At 36.4% G+C, this 9,341-nt stretch overlaps 1 protein-coding gene across 1 annotated transcript in view; it reads left to right on the forward strand.

Annotated features, from left to right (window-relative positions):
- Positions 1 to 814: 814 nt before the first annotated feature.
- Positions 815 to 9,341, forward strand: part of adora2a (adenosine A2a receptor) — a 21,228-nt gene continuing 12,701 nt past the window's right edge. The window contains 1 exon segment of the mRNA XM_015396617.1: positions 815 to 1,068. The gene's annotated coding sequence lies outside the window, so the exon portion shown is untranslated.

Raw genomic sequence — 9,341 nt, forward strand, 5'->3', positions numbered from 1 at the left:
ATCTTCCCCCCTCTTAAAACTACAGAGAATGTAAATTTTTAATGGGTTTAGGGCAAGCCAGTAATTTTGGTCAACTAAGTACAGTGATACCATAGCCATCAAACTGGGTATTGATAAATGTAATAGATAGAGAAGATGTTCATTACTGTTAAAAAAAAAAGTATAAAAGTCTTCATGAACCTTTTTGGTAGAGGAATGAACAAAGTGATTAAAGAGTTCCTGGTGAAGTCCATAGTGACTTTGGAAACAGTTTTTCCAACTCGAGCATCCAGAATTCATCCAGAACTCCAGTCATCCTCTGGCGTATTGCGGCACATGGACTCTGAAAGTCATGTGTCTGTCTATTCCTTGGCAATCTTCAAACCCTTGAAGGAGTTTTGCATCAATCCTTTCAATGTTGTATTTATTCCAGTTTTGGGAACATTTTCTAACCAGACTTTTTCCTTCCAATAAACTTTCCAACAAAAAGCTTTGACATAGCAGTCTGTGAATAGTCATGACATATTTGTTGCTCAATCTCCTGGAGGAGGGTCTGAATGTCTGTCTGTTGGTCAAGAGTCAGTATTAAGGCTTAGGTCTAAGACTTAGGACTATATGCTGTGGAGTTTTACTTTTGGAATTACATTAATAGTATAGGTGGGTTTGTTTAATCTTCTTTTTTTTTTAAAATACACTTAAATGTCAAAGCAGTAGCAGGGTAAATCAGCTGGTGCACATTATGGGGGGTCTACCATCACCTTAACAATGGTTGTAGGTTACCCGCCCCTTGAGAGGAAACAGCCACAATCCTCCAGAACATGTTTAGTGAGGGAGGGGAGTGTGAGAGACAAAGGCAGAGGAAAGGAGCTATTCTCATCTTCCTTAAGTCATTCACTGAGGCAGGAGAGCAACTTCTCAGCAGGAAGGCGGAAACACAGATCAGACCCCATTTTTTTTGTCTTGATTTTCTTATTTATTTCCTGGACTCAGCTGCATGTCGCCCTGAGCACCAGCCCACCTCTTAAACAAAAACATTTTTCTTTTCATTTGGAGCGACTCTTAACTCTCTGACTATCTAGTGAAGCAACGGTAAGTCCTTTTAAATGCATCTTGTTGTTTTCCTAATCCTGATGAACAACATTTCTACAGTGAATTTAAGTGCGCGAAGAAGCCTCCGAAAGTCTGCGGGAGATGCGTGTGTGCGGAGGCGTGGTGCGGTGAATTTGTCCTCACCTGTGAGAAGAGAAACCCGTAGGGATGTTAGTTTTAGGGACCCTGTTCCTGTGCAGTGGTGAACATCTGCTTAGTGGATGTAGAGATTCTCATTGCGTTGCTGTGATCCCCTCTGCTGTCATTATTCATTTGGATCTACGCCTATAGAAAGGACAGGTTATCAAATCATATGACACAATCAGCTGCCTGCAACCTGTTTACATTCCTTTAAAAAAGCAGAGGATTAGTTTTCATTATAACTGTTTTATTACTATTCTCTGTCTGCTATGTAGTGTTGCTTAACCTTTGCTAATTTTACATTTTTGCCTTCCCAGTTAGAATTTTAAAACTTTTGTAACAAATGACAGCTACATTTAATGAACTATTCTTGGTCACTGCTGAGACTCTGGATTTTTATGAAAGTATTTCCCTGGGTAATTACAGCGTTTATCCAGTGATCCTATTCAGGGTTGGATTTAGAAGGAAACTTGCCCTTTGGATAATCTTTGGTGCCTTATACTACAAAATAATTCTTTACATAGGCATCTCCCCCCGGGGATATCTCTTATATTAAAAGAGAGATAAGATTTAGAAAACAATCCAGATAATTTATTTAGTTTTCACATTTAGTTTGCAGCAGTAATCTTCAAATGCAGTAAAATGGTGCCTGTTGGATTCTGTCTAAAACTTGTTAACAAGCTCTCTCTGTTTACCATTTTTCATTTGCTCAGATGGTGGCATTTAGCTATAATGCATACGCCTTATCTAAATTTGAAAGGAAGAAAGATAAACAGAGGAGTGATGGTAATCACGGTTTGGTTGTAGAGTGATTTTTTCTTTAACGGTGACTAAATTTAAAAACTGAACAAATTTAGCCCTCAAAAGTGACTAGTTTATGTAAATGAACAAACAAAAATAGAAATTAACAATAGAAATCAAATGAAAAATGCAAGGCACAACAGTAGTTAGGTATTTTATTACTCATATTTTTTTTCTTTCATTTGGTTTTCTATGTAAGATCACAAACATGCAGTGTCTGGGTTGAACCGCCTTATCAAACCTGGTTCAGGAGCAATGTTTAAGAAATACCTGTTTGGTGATGTTTTTTTTAGCCCAGGCTAAACTTTAGTTTCTAGACCATCAAATATACAAAAAAATAAATCAATTCATATGTGACAGTGGGAACATTGCTGATATAAAGGCCTGCTATTGGCCAACTTTCTTAATCACACAAGTTAAGAACTTCTTCTTGTTTTTTACTTCAGAATTAGAATCCCTAATAAACATATATGATGTTGAACTTGAATTAAAGTACCCACTTCTTTAACCATGGCATTTAACAAAATCAAACTGGAACAGCAACTAATGTTGAAAGAATAATACTGATTCTCTGTGATGGAAAACATTACAAAATCATGCTTTAAGATGTCACCACAGCTTTATTAGTAACATGGCTATTGCTCTTTAATGTGTTTATTTGTTGTTTCTAAAATGCTTGTTTAAAAATCTGGATCACTGTAGAAATGTCATCATCCCAACAAAACAAAAAATATCCATAACCTTACAGTTACTTTGGTGCAGTGCCCGAAAACAAGCAAGGCGTGGAGTGTCTGTTTAATGCTTGTGGTTGTAAAACCTGCCCTGCGTTAAATGAGGGTTAAGGTAGAGGTGAGCTTCTCGACTTTTCCAATAGTTGTGTGTTGGTCAATATAGACAAGCGTTCTATTGTTTAAAACCTTTCACAGTGACACAGATGTATGCATTTTTTTTTAGTATTTTATAAAATGTGTGTATATATATATATATATATATATATATATATATATATATATATATATATATATATATATATATATATATATAAAATACATCTGTCCTTGTTGTGCTCTAGTGGAGACCATCGTCACAAAGAAGCCAAGCAGATGACATGATGCAGAACGGTTCCCTTGCTTTAGTAAAAGGAGGCATAACAAAATGGTACAATAAAACCTCTTTATTTCATCGGTGCCTTGCAGCAGTTCCCACCATTCACAGCTTTTGGTGGTCAAAATACATTTCCTGTTTTGTGGTTCAGATTCCAGTTTGTTCAGATTCCTGTTTTCTTTCTGAATAACACTGCTAGGCATTTAGCCTCTTTTAGCCATTTTCTGCTTAAACTGTTTGAGGCTTTGCCTGGCTGCTTTTCTTAAAACCAATGCCTTAGAAACACCACATGTATTTGTTTTCTTTTTGTTTGCCTTTCAATGAAGTTTATTTATATAGCGCCAATTCACAACAAAAGTCATCTCAAGGCACTTTACAGTTCACCAGATCATACAATGAAATTGATTCAAAGTTTTCTATCTAAGGAAAACCAGTTGATTGCATTGACTCGAAGGCAATCCCTCACACTAAGAATGCCTGTAGTGACAGTGGAGAGAAAACATTTCTTTTAACAGGAAGAAACCTTCAGCAGCACCAGGCTCAGTGTGAGCCTCTCTAACTATAAGCTTTATCAAAAAGGAAAGTTTAAGCCTACCCTTAAAAGTAGACTGGGTGTCTTCCTCACAGACTAAAACTGATAGTTGGTTTCACAGGAGATGAGCCGCAAAACAGTATTCATTTAAGGCAAGCAGACTTCAATTTTTTTTTTGCTTTTTTCTACTCCAATCAACCTGCCAGCGGTCATGCTCCCCCTCTGAGCTTAACATTATGTTGTAAAGAAACGGAACGCTTCGCTGTATGCCCCTTCCATCTGGGCCTTTTTTAACTGGACCTTCAGATTAATTTTAGGATATTTAAGACATCAAGGTAGAGAATCTGAATAAGAGCAGTATCAATATTTAAGCAAATATCATGTCCTGAATTAGCGAACCAAACCTTTTCCTTACAGGTGTGTGAGCCCCTCTTTGTGAAACTCTGGAGTCTCTCTGCTGTACTCTGTAATGCCATTTTAGGTCAATTTTACTCTACTGGAAACACTGCTATCATGGGAGCACCATGATACCAAAGTCCTCTGGGAATTTTGTGTCATACCGCTGTAGCTTACTTTAACAAATTTCATTGTATTATCACCTGATAAACATACTGGACACCAAGACCAACAATACCCTGTGTGCAAGTCCAAAAGAACGAAAATAATATCTATTAACTGACTAAAAGCATAAGTAGAAATGTCTGTCTCTAACCCAGTGGGAAGTTTGACTGGGAGAGCAAAGACCTCTGTGTTCCAACACAGCTGTTATCTTTGAAAACCTAATGCAAGTCAAGAAGCTTTCACTCTGAGGGAAATAGATTTACAAGAACAGAATCTCTCAGTTTGTCCTGTTATGACGGAAGGATTACAGACAACCAGGAATTGAATTACACCATCTATTAATTACTGCCAATTATTTGGATCATGCTTCCAGATAACAGTAGCTTTGCTGTTCAAACTAAACTGATTCAAAATCCATTGGAAATAATTTCTTGATGCAAATCTCTGCAGCATTTTGTTCCTATGAACGGAATCAAAATCCTCATCAACTCAGCTCAACATATAAACAAATAAATAGTTAGCATCCAGTCCCTACAGCATGTTTGTAATATTTTGATAAATAGGGAAGCACTCATCACCGAGGCGACTCCATGAATTTAGTTTTCTCACAAGTATTGTCGAGTATGGTCGAAAGCAAATATTTAAACGCTGTTGATTATTATGTTTGGTCTGCTTACTTAGGAAGTAATGAACCGTTTCTAATTTTAATGTCAGTTAAATTGCTCTGTGAAGAGACAAACTTAAAGCACTTAAAAAGTAATTAATTTACCATTAAAATATAACATCACAATAAAACTTTTTGAGAAAAATATTGGTTTACCAAAGCAGCTTTAAGACATTTTCTGTGATTGTGCACTTCTCTTGGTCAACACAAATGTTTTAATCCCTTTGGTTTCTTGATAAATAAAGTCTGTTTAGACATCACCTATCTTTCACCACACATGTTTAACCTGTTAACTGGCCGCACCAAAATCAACAAAAGCAAGTCTGAAAAACCTGCAAAAGCATAATTTCAATCAGCTACTGTTCTTTAACCCATGGGAGGGTCTTGCCTGCTATATAAAACCATTGTAATAGCAGACAGAAACCTTATTGTGGCAGCATGAGGCTGCAAATTTAGAAACACAAACTATGTCCCACAGATGGAGAGTGACAGGTAACGAGTACATTTTTATTTTTTTCCCATCTTTCTACAATACTTTCTCCTAAGTTTTAACTCAGGGTGCTTCTTATGTCTTCATAAATAGAAAAAAAACCTTTTAATTTACATCGCTTATTCCCTCTCAGCTTAAAAATGTGAAGATATTAGTTTTCGGCCATGTACCCCAGCCTTAGTTCTGCCTGTGTAATAAGGGTGTTTTAGGGACCCATTCCTGTCAAATTGGTTGGATCAGGTATTTTGACATACTAATCCTTTTTAGCTCTTAGGTGATATATTTATTCAAAATCTTTGTTCGATATCTAACCAATTTTGCAGACATGCATATTTCCATGTTAATGAACAGATGGTGGACCTAAGTGACCAAAGTGTGCCTGAGCAGGTCAAAAAACTTCCTGCTCTTGATATCTCCATTTTTAAAATACACAAGTTCCAGTCACTGCAAAAAAAAAATATATAAAAAAAACAAATAGTATATAATTGACAAACAGCTGTTGCATTTCTCATGGAAAATGTTGCCAAAACCATACCTCAGTTTGGAGCACCAGCTTTGCAAATAACGCTTCAAACGCCATGTATCTCCACTTCAAGACAAGGCTTTACTGGTGGCCACAACAAAGGTTTTACAGGAGCTGTTATATATGAGATATCTGTTGAATCAAACAAATTTAATCAGCTTAATCTACTCTTAACTATATTAGTTAAAGCTTACACTATTTGCAGAAGCTGATGTGAAATCAATATCAAATTGGAAGATAGTGAACGACTGCTTAAAGTGACAGTGGAGCATCTTTTAGTCGTTGTAATGCATCATTCTGATATATTTGATAAAATCTATTGATCCCATTAGGGATGTGCCAACAGAGCACAGTAACAACACATTACCGATATTGCACCTTTGAGAACTGATCGATACTGATATTGATACTATATCAGCATGAGGCAAGGCAAGGCAAATTTATTTGTATCGCACAATTCAGTACAAAGACAATGCAAAGTGCTTTACATGATTAAAATACAGGAAGATAAAACAGAATCAAAGCAAGTAGGTGAAAATAAAAAAATAAATAAAATAAAATAAAACATGCAGAAACAAAAAAAAAATTAAAAACAGTTGGACTAAAGAAAATAAAAAAGTTGAACTAATGATGTTTTAGTTGAACTGTTTAACTAGAACAGTCGAAGGCAATCCTAAACAAATGTGTTTTTATTCTTGATTTAAAGGAACTCAGGCTTTCCTCACTTTTACACGAGTCATTCTTCTAATGCTTAGTTTAGAGTTTGGTGTTAGGTTTAATATAGTAATATTACTCAAATAGAGTGAAATAGTCAACACAAATAGGTATGAGAACAACTGACCCATTTTTTGATTAATCCATGGGTTACATAAACGTTAGACGTAGGCATTGTGTTTTTATCAGCATTCTAATATCTAGAAAGATTTTAGGTGCAGTCTGATATAATCCGTCTGATAATAGGTGCAACCTGATAAAATTTGTTTTTTGCTTAACATCAGATTGGAATATCTAATATCAAGCAATAACCGATTGACTGACCCATAATGTCTGAGACGACATAAGTAGCTTACAAATGCCAACAACTTAGCAGCTACTATCACACATTCTGACCTCATTCATTATGTTAGTGACTAATATGCAAATTTTAGATTGAGTAAGATTAAGAAATAATCTGCTTGCTTTCAACTTCAGAACTTGCATTTTTTGTTATGAAATCCCATCATGTGCAGTGAAGCATAGCCCATCCTCTTCACTTTGATAGATTTACAGCAGGCTCTTTACATGTCACTATGTTAATTTTTCTGATCAACCACTGGGCATAGCTTTCTTTGGCTATGCATGCAAAGACATCAGAAGAAAGTGACATGCATTGCATGTCGACTCCATAACTATAACTGGGAGTCCACCAGTTCTCCCATGAGAAGGTGGCACACACTGATGCATTTGCTGTTATAGTACTTAATAGTACTTAATAAGAAACATAAGAATGCAGTGCAGAGCAAACAAAATGCAATTACATGTTGACAGATGTGGTCAGCTTTGTGAAATGTTAACCTTGTAAGGGGTTTGAAATAGTTTTTTTCAAAATCACAAACTTTCAAGAATTATAAGGACTCTGTTCCAGGCATCAAACTTGTTCTTCAAGTTCTCTGTAGCAAAAGCTAAACATCTGTTAACAGCTGTCAGACTGTACCGACCTAAAGCGTGTTCTTTACACCACCATCTGAACTGTGTCCATTGGGGCACAGCTCAATGCCTCTGTGGTGTTGCACTCCATGTACTCTTAGCAAACTATCGTTGTTCAAATGTCATGTAATGATATTGCAATTATTAAATGGAGAATTTCAGAAAGTATGGGCACAATTCTGGTCCAGTATCTACAAAGTCTGGCATCTCTTTAGGAGCATGAAATGATTCAAACCATAAGATGGCTGTATTCTCCATTTCAGGCTTTACCAGATGCTGCATGTTTGGCAGAACCACACCAGGTCAGAATTACGATCCAAACTCAACCCACAATCAATGCAGAAACAAATCTCACAATCTGAGTAACTGAAAATCTCTATCCTCATTGTGATGTTTGTTATCAATATAGTGTGTCTCTCCATAATATTGGGCAGATTGGGTCCTCCCCCCTCTATGATCCTAATTTATGGCAATGCAAAACATAAAACATATCAACAATTTTATAGAGTTCTCTAATTCTTGCCTGACAACAATGAGGTCCTCTGTTATCACAGAGAATGTAATGTTATTTTCTTGGGTATGAACAGTCCAACATTGAGCTGCTATGGCATCTAAATGCTCCACATATTAGGCAGGTGTCCTTTCTGACCATATTTTCTTTTGCAACCCTTGATTTTGCTATGTAGTTTACAAAACCTAAGGTTTCTATAGGAAGCAGGAAATATAAACCACAACACAGAAGCTGTTTCCTCAAAACCTTTCACTAGTGTGGCACCGCACCCCTCCTCAGGAAGACTTTCAACTCTTAATACATATAGCTCAGAGAAGGCAGGGAAGGCATGTCTTCCATCACAATGGTGTAAGTTTAGGGCATTGGTTCTCAATCCTGATCCTCAGGGATCAATGCCCAGCATTTTTTCCATGTCTCTCTGTTGCAGCACATCTGATTGAAATTATTTCATGACATCTTCAACAGCCATCATGTGCTGCAGAAGTCAGTTAAAGACTCATTAGTTCAAGTCAGCTCCATGGCATCAAAAAGACACCTAAAAAACACAGGGCATGGATTGAGAGCCACTAGTCTAAAGTTATTTCTCCAGTTTAAAAGAAGTCTGTCCTCGTTTTTTGTCCTACTCCATCGTTGTTTTATAATTCTTTGATTGTTCCCTTTTGTAACTTAAAATCTACCTTTTGGTTAGAATTATAACAAATCAGGAAACATCTTTGAATCAAGGTACCAAAGACTTCCTTTGCATGAACTAAAGCAGCTTTAAGTTGCTGTAAAATGATCCCCTCAAACCTGTAATGGTTTACGCAGCTTAACAAATTACTCTTTCAAAGAAGCCTCAGAGAAAGTGGCATCAGACTCATTATTTTCCTTTATAATTGATGTTTATACAATAATTTAAATAATAAGCTAATGATTTTTCCGCCTTGCAAATCATTTCCTGCTGGCAAACTTCTTGAGTGTCTTGTTACGCTTTGCCTTTCTGTTTGCACAGGAAGCACCTTCCTCTCTGTCATTGCCATCACTTCCTCATCTAAATCAAGGGACATTAGCTCACCGCTAGAACTCAGCAAAGTTGAAACAATATTCTCCAATTTTGAACACTAAATGTCAGTGTTTCATTCTTGTTAGTCAAATTAATTAGGTAGAGATTTTATGGAGAAGAATTTTTCCATCCATCCATCCATCCATCCATCCATCCATCCATCCATCCATCCATCCATCCATCCATCCATCCATCATATTATTATTATTATTCACATG

Source organism: Cyprinodon variegatus, unplaced genomic scaffold (assembly GCF_000732505.1).
Source record: "Cyprinodon variegatus isolate N-32 unplaced genomic scaffold, C_variegatus-1.0 Scaffold809, whole genome shotgun sequence".
Lineage (NCBI taxonomy): Eukaryota > Metazoa > Chordata > Actinopteri > Cyprinodontiformes > Cyprinodontidae > Cyprinodon > Cyprinodon variegatus.